Source organism: Felis catus, chromosome D2 (assembly GCF_018350175.1).
Source record: "Felis catus isolate Fca126 chromosome D2, F.catus_Fca126_mat1.0, whole genome shotgun sequence".
Classification (NCBI taxonomy): domain Eukaryota; kingdom Metazoa; phylum Chordata; class Mammalia; order Carnivora; family Felidae; genus Felis; species Felis catus.
In genome coordinates this window covers 77,195,255-77,215,556 of record NC_058378.1, presented here as the reverse complement: position 1 = coordinate 77,215,556, position 20,302 = coordinate 77,195,255, and the positions used below count along the sequence as shown (strand labels likewise).

Genomic DNA, 20,302 nt, shown 5'->3' with positions numbered 1-20,302 from the left:
GACCTCATCGGCAAAGACCCCATTTCCAAATAAGGTCCATTCATGGGTGCTGGGGCTGGGGCCCGCACCCATCTTCTGGGAGGACACGTTCAGTCTACTGTGTCTACTCGTACATCCAGCCCCAGCCTCCTCTTGCCACCTGTGCACCTTCGGCGGGTCGCGGGGTTTCCTTCTCCGTGAAATGAGAACACCAGACTAGCCCATCTCCTGTCATTTTCTCTGTTGTACATTCTTGTTCGGGATGCTGCTGTGTGCATTCCGAGGGCACTTCGTTGGGGTAGGGAGAAATAGCAACCCGGGAGGGACTCAAATTTTCAATGTGACCCTCAAGGTCTTTCAATTATTTCACTCCCAAACTGGGCAGTGGTTGGTGAGGGAGGCTTACACCGAAAGCCGTCAAATGCTCTGCCTTCAGACCCACGCGTGGGATTTTATCCCCGGGCGTCCAGGGCACAACGTTCCCTGGGCTGGCACTCAGATATCCGCATGTCCCCCGGAGCAGGGAGGGCTCAGAGAAAACCCCTTGATTTCAGAAAGACAAGCAAGGGTCGGGCAGCTCGCAGGTGTTCTGGGACCTGGGGCTTGGCCTCTCCAGTGTGGCCAGCAAGGAAGTCAGACCTGAATGCGCGACCTGGGCTCATAAGGGCCACCCAGGTCCCCCACCCTTCTCTCTGTGTCCCCCTCTGGATAGTGATGCTCTTTTCCTCGCTTGAGTGTTGTTGTTTTTTTTTCTCATTCCCAGGGTGGTGGCGCCCCATCTGCCGTCTCCCCGCCCCCACCACCAGCCTATTATTCATCATTTATTCTGGAAACTTCTCCCCGGGGGCGCGCGGGAGCCAGGCCCGCGAGGATGAGGTGCAGGCCGCGCAAGGGTGACTTCCCCACGGACGCTTTCTTCAAAGAACTGGGCCTACAGGCCAGACGTCGAGGCACAACATGCTGAGGCCGAGGACAAAGGCGTCCGGGAAGATCTGTACTCGTCCCAGCGGGGGCCCCGGGAAGCCTTCCCCGAAGACGCAGGGGTAAGTGGGAGTCATCAGTGGGCTTGTCGGGAGGGTGAGGCATTCCATCCCGAAGGTAAGTGAGCAGACAGAAGGCGGGAACGGCAAGCTGAGGGCTGTATGACTCCTGTGCCCAGACTGGCGGGTCACAAAAGCGGGGGACGGCCATGGAAATTGCTTCCTGCAGCGTTCCCTACTGATCCAACTTCATCTTAGAACTGGTTGTAAAGAGGAGGCCGGGCTAGTCCCCAGGCTGGGCGTGTTCCACTCCTCACTCTCTGAAGTCCTCGTATAGCATTGAAGGGGTTTAAAATATGTGCCGTGATTGGTCTTTCTCGGTTGGCTTCTGGATGTTTCCAAGGGGAGGTTGGTGGACAAGCCAGATGCGAGCCTCCCACGTTCCACCCCGGTGGGAGCGCTGACTCGAGAAAGCAGCAGCCTTTGGGGGGGGTGGGTGGGGACCTTATAATCCTCCACCAGTGAAGATGCTGCTCGAGGCCTTTGTCTGCTCACCGAGCCTGTGGGGGTCAGGCCTGTCCTTGACCCCATCTCCCAGGCAGTCAATTCAATCTGGCCAGAAGCGTCCGCTTCCTTGAAGAAACCTTAGCTGTTCTGCAGGGCTCTCCTCGCCACCCCGTGTACCCTCCGTGGATCCCTCTAAAAGCCTCTGGGAGAAACGAATAAGCACACCCCATAATTGGTGTTCTCTTGGTATTCTGTTCTTCATCATCATCATCACCATCCCTTCCCATGGACAAGGCTGCTCGGACTTTGTGCTTGACGTCACTATGGTGAGGATGCACATCTTCTCGTATAATCTGCCTGTAAAGGCCGTGAGCATAAAGCTCTCAGGGCCGCCGCTGCAGGTGGCAGGACTGAGACGGGCTCAGTGGCCACACTCTGTGTCCCTCACCACGTTTACTCCTGCTGCTCTCAGCCAGTGCTGGCCGAGTTTGGCGGGGATGCAGACAGAGATGTGGGCCACCCTTTATGTGCAACGTCGGCTCCAGGGTGTCCTGTTGGCTTACTGATGTTTTCTTAGAACCTGCGTAGCAGGCCAAGACTCTTCCTGCCTACCCTGCCTGCCTTCTTGCCTTTCCTTACCTTCCACCTTCCTTCCTCCCTTCCTCCCTCCCTTCCTCCCTCCCTCCCTCCCTCCCTCCCTCCCTCCCTCCCTTCCTTCCTTCCTTCCTTCCTTCCTTCCTTCCTTCCTTCCTTTTTTCTCTTTCTCTCTCTCTCTCCTTCCTTCCTTCCTTCCTTCCTTCCTTTTTTCTCTTTCTCTCTCTCTCTCCTTCCTTCCTTCCTTCCTTCCTTCCTTCCTTCCTTCCTTCCTTCCTTTTTTCTCTTTCTCTCTCTCTCTCTCCTTCCTTCCTTCCTTCCTTCCTTCCTTCCTTCCTTCCTTCCTTCCTTCCTTTTTTCTCTTTCTCTCTCTCTCTTCTTCCTTCCTTCCTTCCTTCCTTCCTTCCTTCCTTCCTTCCTTCCTTCCTTCCTTCCTTTTTTCTTTCTCTCTCTCTCTTCTTCCTTCCTTCCTTCCTTCCTTCCTTCCTTCCTTCCTTCCTTCCTTCCTTCCTTTTTTCTCTTTCTCTCTCTCTCTTCTTCCTTTCTTCCTTCCTTCCTTCCTTCCTTCCTTCCTTCCTTCCTTCCTTCCTTCCTTCCTTTTTTCTTTCTCTCTCTCTCTTCTTCCTTCCTTCCTTCCTTCCTTCCTTCCTTCCTTCCTTCCTTCCTTCCTTCCTTCCTTCCCTCCCTCCCTCCCTCCCTCCCTCCCGCTTGCCTTTTCTTTCTTTCTTTCTTGCTTGCTTGCTTGCTTGTTTGCTTCTGCTTTCTTTTTCCTTCTTCCTTCCGCAGGGGCAGCTACGTGGTGATCTGGTGGCTCTGCCTGCCTCCTGCAGCTCCCTGGCCCCCAGTAACTCCCTCACACAGCTAATCCTTTCTTGGTGTCTGTTTCTCAAGGGCCCAAACCAGCAGCCTCCCAGCAACTCTACCAGGAGGGCACGTTTCTCCCACTGCCCTGATGAGGAAACCGAGGCTCAGAGGGATGGTCTAGCTGGGCTTTGAAACCAGGGATTTCTGGCTCCTCTATCTGATCTTTCCACCCTACCGTGAGGCCTCGTCCTCCCGTGGCACTTGTTCCTTGTGGAGAGTTCTTCCTGTGTTTATCTGTTCTTCTATCAGCTTCCATGGCTAATAGGGTCTTGGTCATCTCTGGAAGCCCAGTTCCTAGCTCAGTGCCCTACACAGCAGGTGCTAAATAATTGTGAATAAGTTCAAATATCTAGTTGCTGAGGTCTTTGTGGCCCTAGCTCCTCCAGAGGGCCTTGCTTTGCTCCCCTGCTCCCCATGCTGACCGCTCTGCCTTGGACCCCAGTGCACCTGCAATGCTCACCATAGCGGGGACTTCATTACTCTCTGCCGGCCCACATGTTCTCTTCTTGGGTCTCCAAATAGAGGCATCGCAAGTCTATTCCTTAGAGTCGGGATGGCGTCTGCTTCTTCCGTATCCCACACACCTACCAGTTGGGGACATCTAGTAGACGTGCGGTCAATAGCTTTTGATTGATTTTAATTAATTTGTCAACTCTGCTACATATTTTCCCTCCATCCTGACCCCCACCCTGACATAGACTATTAGGCTCTAAGGGTCTTTCAGCTTCTGGGATTTGTTCTATTCTGGTATATCTTTATACATTCTCAATGGGGGCGATATTGTCCTGAAAGGAGCAAAAGTCAGTCCTTGGAAGGTGAAAAAAAACCTTATTCATTTTATATATAAAGCACAGAGATACCATATATCTGTGGTATTAAAATTCTGTAGGAAGTGGTTCCGGAAAAAAATCTTAAAAAGTTCCTGGTAGGGAGGTAGAGTGGGGTGGTGGGACAATAAGGAGAAAAAAGAAGTTGAATGACACAACCCTGGGGGTTGGATGGGACTGTGGTACAGGGACCGTGTCTGTCTTGTCCACGAGAATGTCTCCTGGGAACCTGGCACAGCATATGACAAAGAGTCCATAATCTTTATTAATTAGCCTTTACTAAGTAATTAATTTATTAATCGATCTTTATTTATGGAGTGGATGAATGATTGACAGAGTTGGGGAGATTTTTGAAAAACTTGCTGTATACGGATAGGTTCTACACTGGAGTAGCCAATCTGATCAAATGCCCACCACAAGTTTTTCTTTCCATATCTTTTTTGAAAATTTTTTTGAAGGTATTTTTTAGAGCAGTTTAAGGTTCATAACAAAATTGAGAAGAAAGGACAGATATTAGCTGTATGGCCTCTGCCCTCATACATGCATAGCCCCCCCCCCCCCATTATCAGCATTAGTCACCAGAGTGGTACATTTGTTACAACTTATGAACTCTACAGTGACACATAATCAAAGTCCATAGATTACATTAGGGTTCACGCTTGGTGTTGTGCATTCTATGCATTTGGGCAAATATATAATAACATATATCCATCATTATAATATCATACAGGGTGTTTTCATTGCCCTGAAATTTTCCTATATTTTGCCTATTTATTCCTACGTATCCCCCAACTCTCTAAACCTTTGGCAACTGCTGACTTTTTCATTGTCTCCGTGGTGTTTCTTTTTCCGGAATGTCATATAGTTGGAATCATATAGTATGTAGCCTTTGCAGATTGGCTTCTTTCACTTAGGTTACGTATTTAAGGTTCCTCCACATCTTTTCATGGGTGATAGCTCATTTCTTAATTGTTGGTTTTTGTTTTTCATTAAGATATAGTCAACATGCAGTGTTATGTCACTTTTAGGTGTATAATGATTCAACAATTGTATACATTTCTCAGTGCTTGTCGCTCTAAGTGTACTCTTAATCCCCTTTACCTATCTCACCCTTCTTCCCACCTGCATCCCTCTGGCAACCACCACTGTGTTCTCTATATTTAATAGTCTGTTTTTTGGTTTGTCTCTTTTTTTTCTTTGTTTTTTTTTTTCTTAAATTCTACATATTAATGAAATCATATGGTCATTTATTTTTAAATTTTTTTTTCAACGTTTATTTATTTTTGGGACAGAGAGAGACAGAGCATGAACGGGGGAGGGGCAGAGAGAGAGGGAGACACAGAATCGGAAACAGGCTCCAGGCTCCGAGCCATCAGCCCAGAGCCTGACGCGGGGCTCGAACTCACGGACCGCGAGATCGTGACCTGGCTGAAGTCGGACGCTTAACCGACTGCGCCACCCAGGCGCCCCTGGTCATTTATTTTTAGTGCTGGGTAATATTTCATTGTTTGGGCATACCACAATTCATTTATCCCTTCCCCTAGCAAAGGCTATCTTGGTTGCTTCCAAGTTTTGGCAGTTATAAGTAAAGCTTCTATAAACACCTGTATGCAGGGTTTGTGTGGGCATGGGTTTTCAGTGCATTTGGGTAAAATGCCCAAGGAGCATAACTGCTAGATTGTACAGTAAGAATATGTTTAAATCTGTAAGAGACTGTCAAACAGTCTGCAAAGTAGATGTACCATTTTATATTCCCACCAGCAGGTGAATGAGAGTTCCTTTTGCTGTACACCCTTGCCAGAATTTGCTCTCATCCGTGTTCTAGATTTTGACCATTCTAAAGGGCGTGTAGTGGTATCTCATTGTTTTAGTTTGCCATTTCCCTGAAGACCTATGATGTGGGACATATTTCTATATGCTTGTTTACCATCATATACCTTCTTTGATGAGGTGTCTGTTAAAGTCTTTGGCCCATGCTTTAGTCAGGTTATTTTCTTATTGTTGAGTTTTAAGAGTTCTAAGTGTATTTAGGATAACAATTCTTTACCAGATGTGTCTTTTGCAAAAATGTTCAACCAGTCTAATTCTGTTGATATTGGTTTTTGTGTGTGTGAAGCAGACTTTAATTTCATTGAAGTCTAGCTTAACTATTTCTGTGGCGGATTGTGTCTTTCATATCCAAAAAGGCATCACCACCCCCAAGGTCTTCTAGGTTTTCTCCTACATTATCTTCTAGGAATTTTATACTTTTGTGTTTTACATGTAGGTCTAAGATATATTTTGAGTTCATTTTTGTGAAGGGTGTAGGATTCATTCTTTTCATATGACCATTCGATTGTTCCAGAACCATTTGTTAGACTGTCTTTGCTCCTTCATATTGCCTTTGTTCCTTGGTCAAAGTTTAATTGACTTATTGATGGGGATTTATTTCTGGGCTTTCTACTCTGTTCTATTGATCTGTTTTTCTATTCTTTCACTAATACCACACGATTTTTATTACTGTAGATTTATAGTAAATCGTGAAGCTGGGTAGCTCCATCCTCCAACATTGTTCTTCTCCTTCAATATTATGTTGGTTACCCTGGGTCTTTTGTCTCTCTGTAAAATAACTAGCTGGGATTTTGACTGAGATTGCATTGAATCTGTAGGTCAAGTTGGAAAGAACTGACATCTTGACAGTATTGAGTCTTCCTATCCATGAACATGGAATATCTCCCCATTTATTTAGTTCTTTTATTTCTTTCATCAGAGGTTTGTGGTTTTCCTCATATAGGTCTTGTACATGTTCTTAGATTTATGTATTTTTTTTTTATTTTTTGTTGGTGCTACTGTCAATAGTATGTTTTAAATTTCAGATTCCACTTGTTCATTGTTGGTATGTAGGAAAACAATTGACTTTTGCATATTAATCTTGTATCTTGCAGCCTTGCTACAATCCTTTATTATTGCCAGGAGTTTGGGTGGTTATTTCAGATTTTATACATAGACAGCCATGTCATCTGTGAGTAAAAAAAGTTTAACTTCTTCCTTCCCAATCTGTATACTTTTCATTTCTTTTTCTTCCTGATTATATTAGCAAGGACTTCCAGTATCATATTGAAAAGGAGTGGTGAGAAAAGATATCTATGCTTTATACCTTACTTGCAAAGCTTCAAGTTTCTTATTGTTAAGTATAATGTTATCTGTAGGTTTTTTTGTAGGTAGCTTTTATCAAGTAGAGAAAGTTCCCTGTCATTCCTACTTTACTGAGGGTTTTTGTCATGAATGGCTGTTGGATTTTGTCAAATGCTTTTTTTTTTCATCTATTGATGATTATGTGGTTTTTTTTTTTTTTTTAGTCTTTTGATGTGATGGATTACATTAATTGATTCTCAAATATTGAACCAGCCTTACATATCTGAGATAAATTCCACTTGGTTGTGGCGCATAATTCTTTTCCTCATCCTTTTTTTGGATTTGATTTGCTAATATCTTATTGAAGATTTTGCATCTATGTTCAAGAGAGATGTTGGTCTATAGTTTTCTTATAACATCTTTGGTTTTGGTATTAGGGTAATATTTACCTCAGAGAATAAGTTACTGAGTATTCCTCTGGCTTTTATCCTCTGACAAAGATTATAGAGAATTGGTATAATTTCTTCCTTCAGTGTTTTGTAGAAGTGACCGGGGAACCTATCTGGGCCTGATGTTTTCTGTTTTGGAATATTATTAATCATTAATTTAATTTATTTAATGGATGTAGACCTATTCACACTGTTTTTTCTTACGTGAATTTTGACAGATTATGTTTTTTAAGGAATTGGTACTTTCATCTAAGGTATCAAATTCGTGGGCATAGAGTTATTCATAGTATTCCTTTATAATACTTTTAGTTTCTATGAGGACTGCAGTGTATCCCCCCCTTTCATTTCTAATATCAGTAAGTTGTGTTTTCTCTATTTTTCTTAGCCTGGCTAGAGGCTTTCAATTTTATTGATCTTTTCAACTACTCACCATGTTTTAACTCCCAACAAGTGAATTCATTTTATACCTAGTCATTCTCACATTTGTCTCATGGGATGGTTCAAACTGGAGAGTTAACCCAGATATCTAAAATCATTAACCTAGTGATTGTATTCATAGGAAGCATCGAAGTAGCATTTGGGTGGAACATTGTCATCAGAAGAAATATTTTGGAGAGATTACTCTCATTTCAAATGGATTTTATTTTGGAAGTGGCAGCTTATAAAGCAGGAACTGGGGGAGGGAGGAACGGCATTCTTCTAGGAAGAGACTAAGAGTTTCTTCTGAATTTTATTTCAACATTAAATTGCAACATTGAATTGCATTTCTACAGCAAGAGCATCACTTTTACTTAGATTAAGCTTTTGGGGGGGAAGGTGCTAATGGAGATCACGGAAGAGTATAAAGGACCCTCACCTCAGCGCCTGGGTGGCTCAGTCGGCTAAGCATCTGACTCTTGATGTTGGCTCGGGTCATGATCTCATGGTTTGTGAGTTCGAGCCCTGCATCCTGCTCTGTGCTGACAGCGTGATGCCTGCTTGGGATTCTCTCACTCGGCCCCTCCCTCCTCAGAATAAATAAATAAAATTAAAAAAATAATAAAGTACTCTTCCCTCTAACTATCCCTGGGGCCATTATTGCTCTTGGGAAGTTTCCTCATGTGTAAAAGTAATTATACCTATTTCATTAGTGATACTTTTATTATACTTATTTTACAGGTGTATAAAACTTGGGCTTAACAATTTAAATACAGTGTAAACATCTATTAAGGATCAAAACGAGGATATTAACCTAGGCCTAGCTACTTACAAAAGCCAGGCACCTCTTGCCATCACCTGTAGGCTCTATAAGAATTCATGGAGAGGTGCCTGGGTGGCTCAGTCGGTTAAACGTCCAACTTTGACTCAGGTCATGATCTCACAGTTTGTGGGTTCAAGCCCCATGTTGGGCTCTGTGCCGGTGGCTTAGAGCCTGGAGCCTGCTTTGGATTCTGCTTCTCCCTCTCTCTCTGCCCCTCCCCCGCTCATGATCCGTCTTGGTCTAAAAAATAAACGTTAAACAATTAATAAAAAAAAAAAAAGAATCCATGGATTTAAAGATGCCAGGGCTGTAATGTAATTAATTTATTAAGAACTTTCTGCTTTTGTTGTTTTCAGACCATAGCATCTTAATTAAGTGGCCCAGAACGTCATGGCCCATCCAGATGACTGGAGTTGGGTGATAAAGGCCCAACAGAAAAGCCCTACTCCTATATTTCCTTATTTATCCTGCTTCTCTTGGCATCTTAGCCTGGGAAATAGTTAAAAATGTCAATAAACATAACATACAAGTAGTATGCCCTTAATTGTTGTTAGTTATTTTTGCCCACACTCAGGGTCCTCTAGACTTAGGGTCTTAGTTCCTGGGGATTTTAAGCAGATATATTTGACTCAAGAGGCTGAAATGTTCTGGGAAACTTTGTGTGTGTGTGTGTGTGTGTGTGTGTGTGTGTGTGTGTGTGAGAATCCCACTACTGTTGGTAATTGGAGTGAACGTCATTCATGCTGATTGAGTATGGCAACATCATTTGTGACTTAAAAAGTCAACTTTCTAAATGAAGCTATTTACTGATCCCTCCTCCAAATTCAATGACATAGTAGGAAAAGGGCAGGGGAAATAAAAGTATATTAAAACTTCTCCAAGTCTGCAAGGCACATTTGTTGGCATTCTCAGACTGTAGAGCCTCATCTCAGGACAGGATCCTTTTTATGCTGGAGTTCTCTATCAGTCTGGATTTGCGCAGGGAAATGGAACAAATCTAACTATTCTAGGAATAAAGGGCTTTAAGCTAGGAATTAGGGTTTGTATGAGTAATGGAAGAGGTTGGGGCACAAAGGTCAGAAAAGTTGCTACCAAAAATCAGGAAAGCTGCACCGGAAGGTTAGGGAAGTAGACACTGAAGACCTCAGGCTTCTCAAAAGCTTCTAAGGTAATTGCTGTAGTTGTTAAGAATTCTGCAGAAGAAGTTTCTACCAATTGGCTTAGTCTGCAGTAGCAGAACAGGTGATTCACAAGTACTGGCTGAGAAGCAACTGTGGATCTCACGTCTGCTCACATGTCTGCTGTGAAGAGAAGAATGGCCTCTGTTCCCAGTGCACCGTGCAGGTCTCATTGGCAAACCCTGACTTGGAGCCACACAAGGGAGGGATTCTGGGAATTGTGGTTTCCCAATCCTTGGAAGGGTACAGCAGGTGATACCATGTTGACAAAAGGCCATTCACTCCAGATGGTGTCCAGGTTGGGCTTTTATATCAATATTCTCTCTGGTGTCATTATTACAGGCAGACTTGACAGAAGGCAGGTCTAGGAGCCTCCCTTCCGCATGTCATTTTCTCTTCCAGTACCATGGCCTCCCCTAGACTCTCCTTGCCTCCTTTCCTTCTTAAACCAGTCACCAGGAGGCCCTCATCTACTTGCCTCGGGTTTTGCTTAACTCTTAGCTGTGGGCTGATTCACTACTAAGTGGTTACCCACCTTTTCATCTGCGATGATTCATGTCTTATAGGGTATCTAGCATTTGTCACATAGTAGGGCCTCTGTAAGTTCCTCTCTTCCCTACCCTAGGTACTTGGTGGTTTTGTCCATCCATTATCCATTCGTTCTTCTATGGGTCAAGCTCCGTTTGTGATGGCAAACATCCCTTTTTATTCCACAACCATGCGTCCATTTGGTTTGGATAAGCCTGATCACTGCTTTGCTTCCTTTCTACCCACCCTTGCACCTGCTTTAGGAGTGAGTATATGACTGGGACTGGGACAATGTTTGCCATCCCTCCAGTTCTTATGGTTGGCTGAGAGATGGGCATGTGACTCAGGTTGGTCCAGTGAGAGTCAAACCTGGAAATTGTGTGGGAACTATGGGAAAGAGAAGCCCTACCTCCCGCCCACTTTTTTTTTTTTTTTTTTTTTTTTTTTGCCTTGGGTGTGATTAAGATGGTGAAATGTAAGCCAAGAGATGCCGGAGGCTTCTTTGTCTCTAAAAATCAGAAACTGCCTGAAATGAAGCCGTCACGTAAAGGGGAGTCCAGGGAACGGAGAGAGTTCTGACAACTTTGTGGGGTCCCTCGATTCAGTTTGGGCTAAGACTTCTGGACATGCATGCCCGTGGTTAAGCCCTCATTCTTGACCTTCATCCCACAATGATTCTGGAGCCAAAAGTAAGACATTCTGAAGAGCAAAAGGGAAGATTTCAGATCAAGAGCAATACAACTGCAGCCTGTACCGGGAAAAAGGGCAGGGATGTTTAAAAGTTGCTTTAGGGGCGTCTGGGTGGCGCAGTCGGTTAAGCATCCGACTTCAGCCAGGTCACGATCTCGCGGTCCGGGAGTTCGAGCCCCGCGTCAGGCTCTGGGCTGATGGCTCAGAGCCTGGAGCCTGTTTCCGATTCTGTGTCTCCCTCTCTCTCTGCCCCTCCCCCATTCATGCTCTGTCTCTCTCTGTCCCAAAAATAAATAAACGTTGAAAAAAAAAATTTTAAAGTTGCTTTAGACACAACGTACCAGCACCATGCATTTCTCATGCTCTTCTCGGACCTTTCCAGAATCTTCCCAGAGTCCTTAACATCTTTAAGCCCCTCTTATACCTGCTTTAGTGAAATTTTCTTTACCTCAAACCCTGGAATTTAAGAAAAATAAGACATGCCATGTCCGATATTTTTTTCCTCTAATAATTAACAGTATAAGTATATGCCAGACAATGACCCTACATCTACTGAGACAGTATTGGGTATTTTCTGTTCCAGTGGCTTTTTCATGCTAAAAAGTCTGAGTCCTTACTAATGTTTTGTACATTATTTCAAAAGGATGTATTTCACCTATGGGAGGGCTACAGTAGGCTTGGTGATTTGACCTGTGACTACACTTGTCACGTATTTTAGTGTTTTTGTTAAAGTTTTGCTTTCAGATAATTGAATCTTTAGTATACAGCCTTGGGGGAATTACCTGCCTCTCTAGTTCACCATCTGTTATCACAGAGGACTTAATATATGTATGCTATGTACTACGAAATGCAAGTTCAATGTTAAAGAGTCCTATGCAGAAAAGCCAAAATGAGGATGCTTCTGAGTTATGATAATAGAAGCCCAGTGTCTGGGTCCAGAGAGATGATCCTCTGTGCTAGTCAGACCACACAGAACAGTGTGGGGTGTGCTCAGCTGCATGGCCAAATTGCTGCAAGAAACTCTGCAATGGAGCCAAATTCTAAGGACTTTGATAAATTAGAACAGTCTGGAGGAGAGTGGTGGGATACTGGGTCATAGGAAACCCCGACAGATAGTCAAAGGATCCAGGAATGTTTAGTCTGGAACACACAGGGCTTGAAGAGAATATGTGGTCATCTGCTCATTCTGTGTAGTTGTGAAGGCTGAACCAAGCCAGTGAGTGGTAGGCGAAGGAAGACAGGGTATAAATGTCTGGGGACGGTCACAGTTTGAGGGGTTGGCCTGACCTGGCCACCAGGAGACTTGGCGGGCAGAGCAGTTAAGGGCTGACGTTCTGACGTTAGGTGCCTTGGTGAGGCTCCTGCTTAATAGATGTGTGACCTTGACAGATTCCTCATTTGGAAATTGGAACAATGATAGTACCTACCACATAGGAATGGTTACGGGGCTTAACCATGAATGGGAAAGTTTGTAAGACTATGGGCTATGGTAAGCGCAAAGACCACACCTAACAGATTGCCAAGCATAATAGGTACACAGTTGCCTAAAAACTTGTTTGTTGACTGACTGAGTGAACGAATGTAATAAATGGATCATTCCTAATGTCTCATCCACCTGTGATTCTGGTGCTTCATCAAAAATAGCATTTTTGGAGCACCTGGGTGGCTCAGTCGGTTAAGCTTCCAACTTTGGCTCAGGTCATGATCTCGTGGTTCGTGAGTTCCAGCCCCGCGTCGGGCTCTGTGCTGACAGCTCAGAGCCTGGAGCCTGCTTCCGATTCTGTGCCTCCCTCACCCTCTTCCCCTCCCCTGCTCTCTCTCTCCCTCTCTCTCAAAAATAAACCGATATTTAAAAAAATTTAAAAAGTAGCATTTTCTTTTTTGGGTTTTGATATATACATTTTTACTTTTTCTATTTTCATGGGTTTTGATATATATCATATGCATGTTATATATAATTGTAATTATATGATATATAACAGAAATTATAAATGTATAAGTATATAAATCGATACATAAATAACAAAATATAGTGTTTTATGTATGTGTATGTATATATATATATATATATATATATATATATATATATATATAGTTACAATTTAAAATTATAGGGAATCAAGAAGCAGGAAAGAGAAAAACACCCATCATGATCTCATCTATCACAAATAGCCACTAACATTTCCTTTGATTCTTTTTCCGTATCTTTGCTTACATCATGGGATCACAGTATATACAGATTTTGTATCCTGTATAGGTTTTCCTCCTCCTCCTCCTCCTCCTCCTCCTCCTCCTTTTTTATTTTGACTAAACATTACATGATAGTGTGATTGCTTTCGGTGTCTGTTTATTCGTTTGCTACTTCAACCTTGAGCATTGGTTGACCACCTACAATGTGTCCAGGTCCAGAAACAGAGTGACGAACAGGCGATTGTTCTTGACCTCCATTTTCCCAGGTGCTAGATGTTGGGTTCACAAACAGTGAATAATGGGATAGTAATTAAAACCCTTTTTTTTTTTTACCATGTTCATTGAAACGCTTGCCCCAAATGTGTATTATCAACAGTTAACATGTGTTTCTTTTGACCCTTGGCGTAGAAAATCTTCCCCAAATAATCAGTTCGTTTGCCTTTAACAATGCTTGCCTCCCTGCCGTAACCACCCGATTGCTTGGGGCTGCCAATACACACGCCGCTCAGCGAGACACGTTCCCAGACGATGCTTAATTAAATCCTTTAATTATTAGCCACTCACCACATTTGCATCATTCCCTAGTGCTTAGCAGCAGAATCACTTAGGGGAAGAAGCCAGCCTCCTGTCTGTCCAAGTCACTGCCTCATTTAGAATGTTAGCATTTTCGGGAAAGTTGGAATTCTGAAAAATTTTTTGAACTCACCAGCATGTAGCTTTATATTGAGCAAGTCTTTGCGCTTTGAGAATGCCCTTTACCCAAATCGATAAGTTAAGCCCAGACTTCAAGTTGTACCCAAATATAGGTTCGCTAAATCGAACTCATTGATGAGAGTAGCATTATCAAAGGCAGCTGGAAAGCGATATTTTTATAGCTTTATTTGCAGACCCAAACCCTGGGCCACTACGGACCCTCATCTATAGCGTGAGCGTGTGCGTGTCTGTGTGTGTGCTCACCCAGCGCAGTGATGGAAGCTGTAAAGGTGGTTATGGAGGGAAAGAAGAAAGGAGAAACCTGAATTCAATTTCTGCTTGGCCACGGGTTAACTGATGACCCTGTCATTCCCCTGGTCTGGGTCTCAGACTCCCAGTCTCTTCAGTAGGTCTGCCCCCCCCGGGATGGTGCAAGCATTAGGTGAGGCAGTAGAAAGGAAAACACCTTTCAAGTACAAAGAAAAAGGGAAATGGTGGGGGGGGGGGGCGAGTTGGCAAGAAGTATGGTGGCCACAAGGGGAGAAGAAACCCTTACATACCTCTTGTGAGGAAAAGCAACAGGGCTGACCACGTGCCTTGTTTCATAACCTACCTTTAATGTGTATTTTACCTTTGGCCCTGGGACAGGGTTGAGAGGCAGGACTGGTGTTAAAATCTCCATTTGACAAATGAGGAAACATCCTCAGAGTGCCCGAGGGGACCGCCGACGCCCCAGTGCTCATGCCATCAATAAAATGTTTCAAGGCAGGAAAGGAAGCAGAGCGGGTCCATCCAGGGTGCTCTGTCCTCCTCCTTAACATCAGAAAGCAGGAAGCGGAGTCCTGGGGCTGGGCTGCCATAGCGTCTGTCCCTTCCTCTTGGGGAAAGTGCCCTTGGTCCTTCCTCCTCGGAGTCCTCAGATGTCAGTAGGTGCAGCACCAATGGCTGCCTGTAGGCACCTGAGGATATGGCAAGACAGGTGAAATAAAAGCTCTTTCAAGGGAGCAGAGAAAGTATTTGGCCACACTAAGCGCAGATATGGTGCTCAAACATAGTTTGTAAGTAAAGACTTTGGGCAGATACCCCATTGATGTTCCTATCAGACGCCTTCTTTGACCATCAGATGTAAACTAGCAAAGTCCTTCCCTTCTGCCACTGACATCTAGGTCTCCCCCCGCCCCCAAGATAATTTTTCTCCTTAGCGCCTCTTACCATCTACCCTTCTAGAAGACTTTTGGTCTACTTGTGGATCGTCTAATTCTTCCCCACTCCCCTTTTCCAGGAGGTAGGCTCAACAAGGCTGGGCCTTGCTGTGTTCTCTGTGGAATGCCCACCCCTAGCACAGTGCCTGGGGCGTGGCAGGTGCCTAGTAAATATTTGTTGAATAAATAAATGAGTGTGAGCAACTCCTAGAATCTTCTGACTTTTGTAGGTGATGGAATCTGCCTTAAAGACTATTTATTCAAAAAGACTTAATTAGGAATGATTGTTCTCTGGATATGATGATGTGAGAGCATTTGCCCAGGCTTGTCAATCCTACTTAGAAAAATGGTTTTTCACGAGCACTCTTTATGTGGCTGGGCACCCGGGATTTAAAATGAAAAGAAAACCGAAACAAAATAGTGAATGGAACATGACTCTGCCCCCAGACTATGGGAGGGACAGACAAGTCAGCAGATCATTAGAGTAGTATGTGAGATGATTGGCTTGTTCAAGCTGCTAAGGGAGTCTGGGAAGGGAAGCAAATAACTTACCCAGAGGAGTTGGGAAAAGTCTTAGAGAGGGGATAAAGAGGAGAACCGAAGACATTCCAAACAAGGAAAGAATATACAAAGGCAGGGCATCATTAAAAGGGCAGGATGGCCCTTCATGGCAGTGCAGGTTGTACACTGCACAACTCCACATGTGTGGCGGGGGGGGGGGAGGGTGGGGAGGAGGGACATTTATATTGTAGTCTATGTGCAATGCGGTGGCCCTGTGAAAGGACTAGGCAGGGGCGCCTGGGTGGCTCAGTCGGTTAAGTGTCTGACTCTTGATTTTGGCTCAGGTCATGATCTCGTGGTTCATGGGATCAAGCCCCACGTTGGGCTCTGCACTGACAGCGCAGAGCCTGCTTGGGATTCTCTCTCCCCCCTCTCTGGCCATCCCCCACTCTCTCTCTCTCTGTCCCTCTCAAAATAAATAAATAAATAAATATTAAAAACAAAAACAGAGAAAGGATAGGCAGTTTCAGAGGATAGACAGAAGCACAGAGAAGCTGGGAGGTGGGGGGGGGGGGGTTTAATAGCCGTGAGGGACATGGCCGGAGGGTATGGTGGGAGGCAAAGTCAGAATGTGAAGGGCCTTGTGAGCAAGGTAAGGAGTTTGAAGTTTCCTCTCGAGGCCATTGAAGGTTAATGGCACAAAAAATGGAAACAAGAAGGCTCAAAGCGGCATGCTGTGTTCCGGGTGTGACGATAAGGACGGTGTGACATGATCTCCCTGTGGACACAGGACCCATTTCCCTGCCCTGAGTGATTCTGAGCAAAGGAAAGCCACAGAGTCCAGACGCGGAGCAGACGACTTACCAGTAGAGGCATCAGGAAGTTCAGAGACCTGAGGTTCCGAGGGTCTTCTCCCCACCCGTCGGGCCCCTGGAGGAGGCATCATCACGGAGTGGTCCATGGCCTGAGTCTGGAGCCCCGTGGCCTGTAGGTCACAGGAGCAAGATCCTGGCCGTGAGCAGGGGGCAGCCCCTCTTGGGGTCTTCTGTTGCCCTGGGAATAGAACTCAAGCTCGAAAGTTGGAGGCAGAGCTCTCAGAGCCCTGGGAGCTGGTCAGCGGGGTTTACAACCTCTGTCCCTTGGTAGGTGGTTGGCTTAAACGCGCTCATCCCCCCTTCTGAACCACCCCACTAACCAACTAGATCTTGCGCTCCTGTTCGCGAAATTCTTGTTCTTTCATTTTGCCCAAACCTCTGGTCCCCTCAACCTCCATTTTGACCACTCTTTTCCTTCCTTCCTTCCTTCCTTCCTTCCTTCCTTCCTTCCTTCCTTCCTTCCTTCCTTCCTTCCTTCCTTCAATGTTGCTGTTCCATCCTTGATCTATTTCTTTTCCCATTTCCTATTCTTTCTCTGCCTTCTCTCCCCACTCCTGTATCTGTCCACATAGGAGTGACTCCCAACGCCAAGGGTCTCTCGTGCCTGATGTCAGGCCCCTTTCAACAACCGCGTCTTGACCTCTCCACCTGGATGTCCTCCTGCAGGCAGAACTCATTCCCCTTGCAAATCTGAACCTTCCCATTGGTCTTTGCCTGGTGAACCGGTTGCCAGTTACCTCAGAGCTGGAGCCAGAAACCTGTGGTTGATCCTGACGCCTCCCTCCTCCGGACCCACAGCCGAGCCAGTGGACTATCATGGTCTGTTAGCTCTGCCTGTGCTATCTCGTTTCCAGCCTTCCCCAAACCCCTGATCTTGGTTTCTCCGTCCTGGCCTGGATTACGGTGGTGGCCTCTGAAGTGCTTCTCTTGCCTTTACCTGAGCCTTCCTCCATGAGCACCGGGCCCTTCCCGCCCTCTGGCTACACTGGCTCTGGGCACCTTCGGGGGCACAGCCCCGCTTCCCCGCCAGCGTCATACCTGGCCCTGCAGCTCCCACTCAGGACCCGCAGATCCGCCCCACTCACACTGCAGCCCCTCAGGTCACGGCACGCAGGTAGGCTCACCACGATGTCTTTGAACAGCGGCTCCCTGAGCTTGGAACGTGTTTTCAGCGACGCTACCAAGGGCCCCTTCCTTCCCCGCAGTGTCCTGAGAACGGGAGCTCGTCACCCCGGCTGGCCTGACTGCAGACACATCCCTCCCGGACGAGCAAACACGTCAAGAGCGCAGATATTGGCCTATTCAATTTTGTCGGGCATATTTTTGGCAGCCCCTTCCATAAAAATTGAATACATAAGTGTCATTTTCTTGTTTGAGAGCCAGATTGGTAGATAAACTCAGGCAGATGATGCCTCGTCTCTAGACAGCAGACTCCGTATGGAAATTGACGGAATTCAATAATTTCTCTCCTCCTTCCAGCGTTGACTGTATAAGAATGGTTTCAATAGGATTCTGTATCCAAGATAAAGAAAGATTTGGCTCACATGCTTCTTTTTTTTTCTTCTTTTAAAGATTTATAATCTTAAGTTGCCATTTACATGTATATGTATTTAAAGTAAACACCACGGCAGCTGGTGGGAAAAGGCAAAACGTCGAAGAGGCCGTGGCTTGTTTTTTAATTAAAGCATATCACGTGACTTCATTCTTCTGAGTCCTCTACCCTGAAATCATCATTTGGGAAGAGACCTTGAAAGTGAATATATGGTTTTCACCTGCAAGAAAATAGGGGTGGGGAAGGGGGACAGCCCGGCCTGTGTTTTCGAAGACCCCCTTGGATGGTTGACCCCCTTCCCCATCTGCGGCCGTGATTCAGCGCAGACAGGGGGTCGAGTGTTGGGGCAAGACCCCCTTTGGCCGATTGCCCCTGCCCCTCGGGAGGTCTACACCGGGTTGAGACCGATCCCTGCTCTGAGCCACGACTGCAGGGTCCTGCAGGTCCTCGCATCGCTGTTCCTGCCCGCGGTGGGGAAAGACCCCCGAGTCACTGGAGCGCTCCTGGCGATGATGGAGGGTCTAGGAGCTCCTGGCGACAGGCCTGACAGCGAAGCCGATTCCTCACGCGCAGTGGACTCACGGCGCCTTAACATGATGAACTCGAGGAGAAGTTTGACACCATCCCGAGAAGTTCCAATGCTGAATATCACCGTCTCTCTCTCTTCACGGCTGTGCTTCTGGATACATTCCATGGTCCAGTCCAGCCCCGCAGTGAATTGCACCTTAGGTGTGAAATTTTCTTCTCCCGACCCCCACGTGATGTACATCTTCGGAGCCGCTGATGTTAGCTTCTCATCACCCCATATGTCCTGACGGCTGCGGCGGGGTTCCAGAAGCCGGGATGCTAAGGCAGGCTGCCAGAGACCCCGGGCTGAAGAGAGACGTCCTCAGGGGCTGCCCGCCCCAGGTTCCCAAGGTCCTCCTTCCGCACAGAGCCCCAGCCTGTGCTACCGTTTGTGACCAGGATTCTTCTCTCATGGAAAGAAATTTATTTTCTCTTTGTAACAAGCGAACGGCCTAATGCCACGCTTGCAGTCTTTATTCTCACGTGGTGACATCCTCTTTTCTAGAGATGATCAGAAACGATCATTTGTGGAATACTTACCAGGTACAACTGTGGGGTTTTGTGTCCCCAGGCCACAGCGGATCGTTCCCTCCTTCTCGGGGGGCTCCGGTAACAGCCGTGCCAGGGCTCCTGTCCGGAAGGGACACCAAGCAAGAGGGGCAGGTGTCTACAGGCCCTCATTATCTGAAGATACTTGGTTCTGGAAAAAGCGAAACCGTTTAAAACCAAGCCCAGAATTGCTATAATATATACTGGAAGACAAGGGTACGAAAAGCCAGGAAAGTAGGTTTACTGTACCTTAGAGTAAGCAGAATGTAGGTTATTGGGCGGCAATGTGCTGATTTCTTAGTATGAACAAAGAATTAAGAGAGCGTTGGGGCACGCGAGGCATAATTTTCTTCTGACAAAATTGTCTCGGAGTAACAACCCCTTTATCGCTGACCTTCGTCATCTAGATCACAAAGAAGGTCATTCCGGCACAAATGTAAGAGGCCATTTCTATTTCCTCCTGAGCCCCTCTTCATCTTTGGCTATTTATATCCCCTGCTCCCACTTTGCTCCTTGTGTCATCGTTCTGGATGACTTTCTTTTCTTTTCTTCGTTTGTTAACCGGCCCTGCTCCACCAGTTATCAGCGATTGAGGGCTCGGATCTGAGCTGTTCTAATTTAATCACACCTTAGCTTTATATAAAAACGATAGTGCGAGGATACCCCTTCTAATTGTATGGTCCATTTTGTCAATTTGCTCACGACTGTTTTCCTGCGCTGGTAACCTGTCCTTATCCGCGAACCCTCACAACAGAGAGAAACTGGGGGCGCCTGGGTGGCTCAGTCGGTCAAGCGTCTTGACTTTGGCTCAGGTCGTGATCTCGAGGTTCGTGAGTTCAAGCCCCACGTCGGGCTGTCTGCTGTCAGTACAGAGCCCGCTTCAGATCCTCTGTCCCCCTCTCTCTCTGCCCCTCCCCTGCTCTCTCTCTCAAAAATAAATAAACTTAAAAAAAAAAAAGAAAAGAAAATCAACAAGGTTTGAAAAGAAGAGAGAGACAAATGAAATACCCAATGTCTTCCCCGCAAAAGGGATGAACAGAGGTAGAGACTTGAGCTAATTGTTACAGAAATGATCTAGATGTTTGCGCTGCGGGCTCGAGGAGATGTGAGCGGGTTTGCATCATGCTACTGTCTTCAGAGCATCACGCCGTTCCTTGCCAGTATTGGCCTCACAATTCCCTGCAGGGTCAGAGATGACAAGCCCATTATACAGATGGGCCTCG

General features: G+C 45.9%; 1 long non-coding RNA gene across 5 annotated transcripts in view; it reads left to right on the top strand.

Moving 5' to 3' along the window:
• The window catches only part of LOC123380937, a 266,481-nt gene that overhangs the window by 155,930 nt on the left and 90,249 nt on the right, over positions 1-20,302 (top strand). For 3 of the 5 annotated variants that reach the window (XR_006587380.1, XR_006587376.1, XR_006587374.1), the window contains one exon: positions 743-1,022. This is a non-coding gene — a long non-coding RNA (uncharacterized LOC123380937). Of the gene's footprint in view, positions 1-742; positions 1,023-8,910; positions 10,334-17,616; positions 17,958-20,302 lie in introns of those variants that run through there. The other 2 variants (XR_006587379.1, XR_006587378.1) reach the window with 2 other exon arrangements.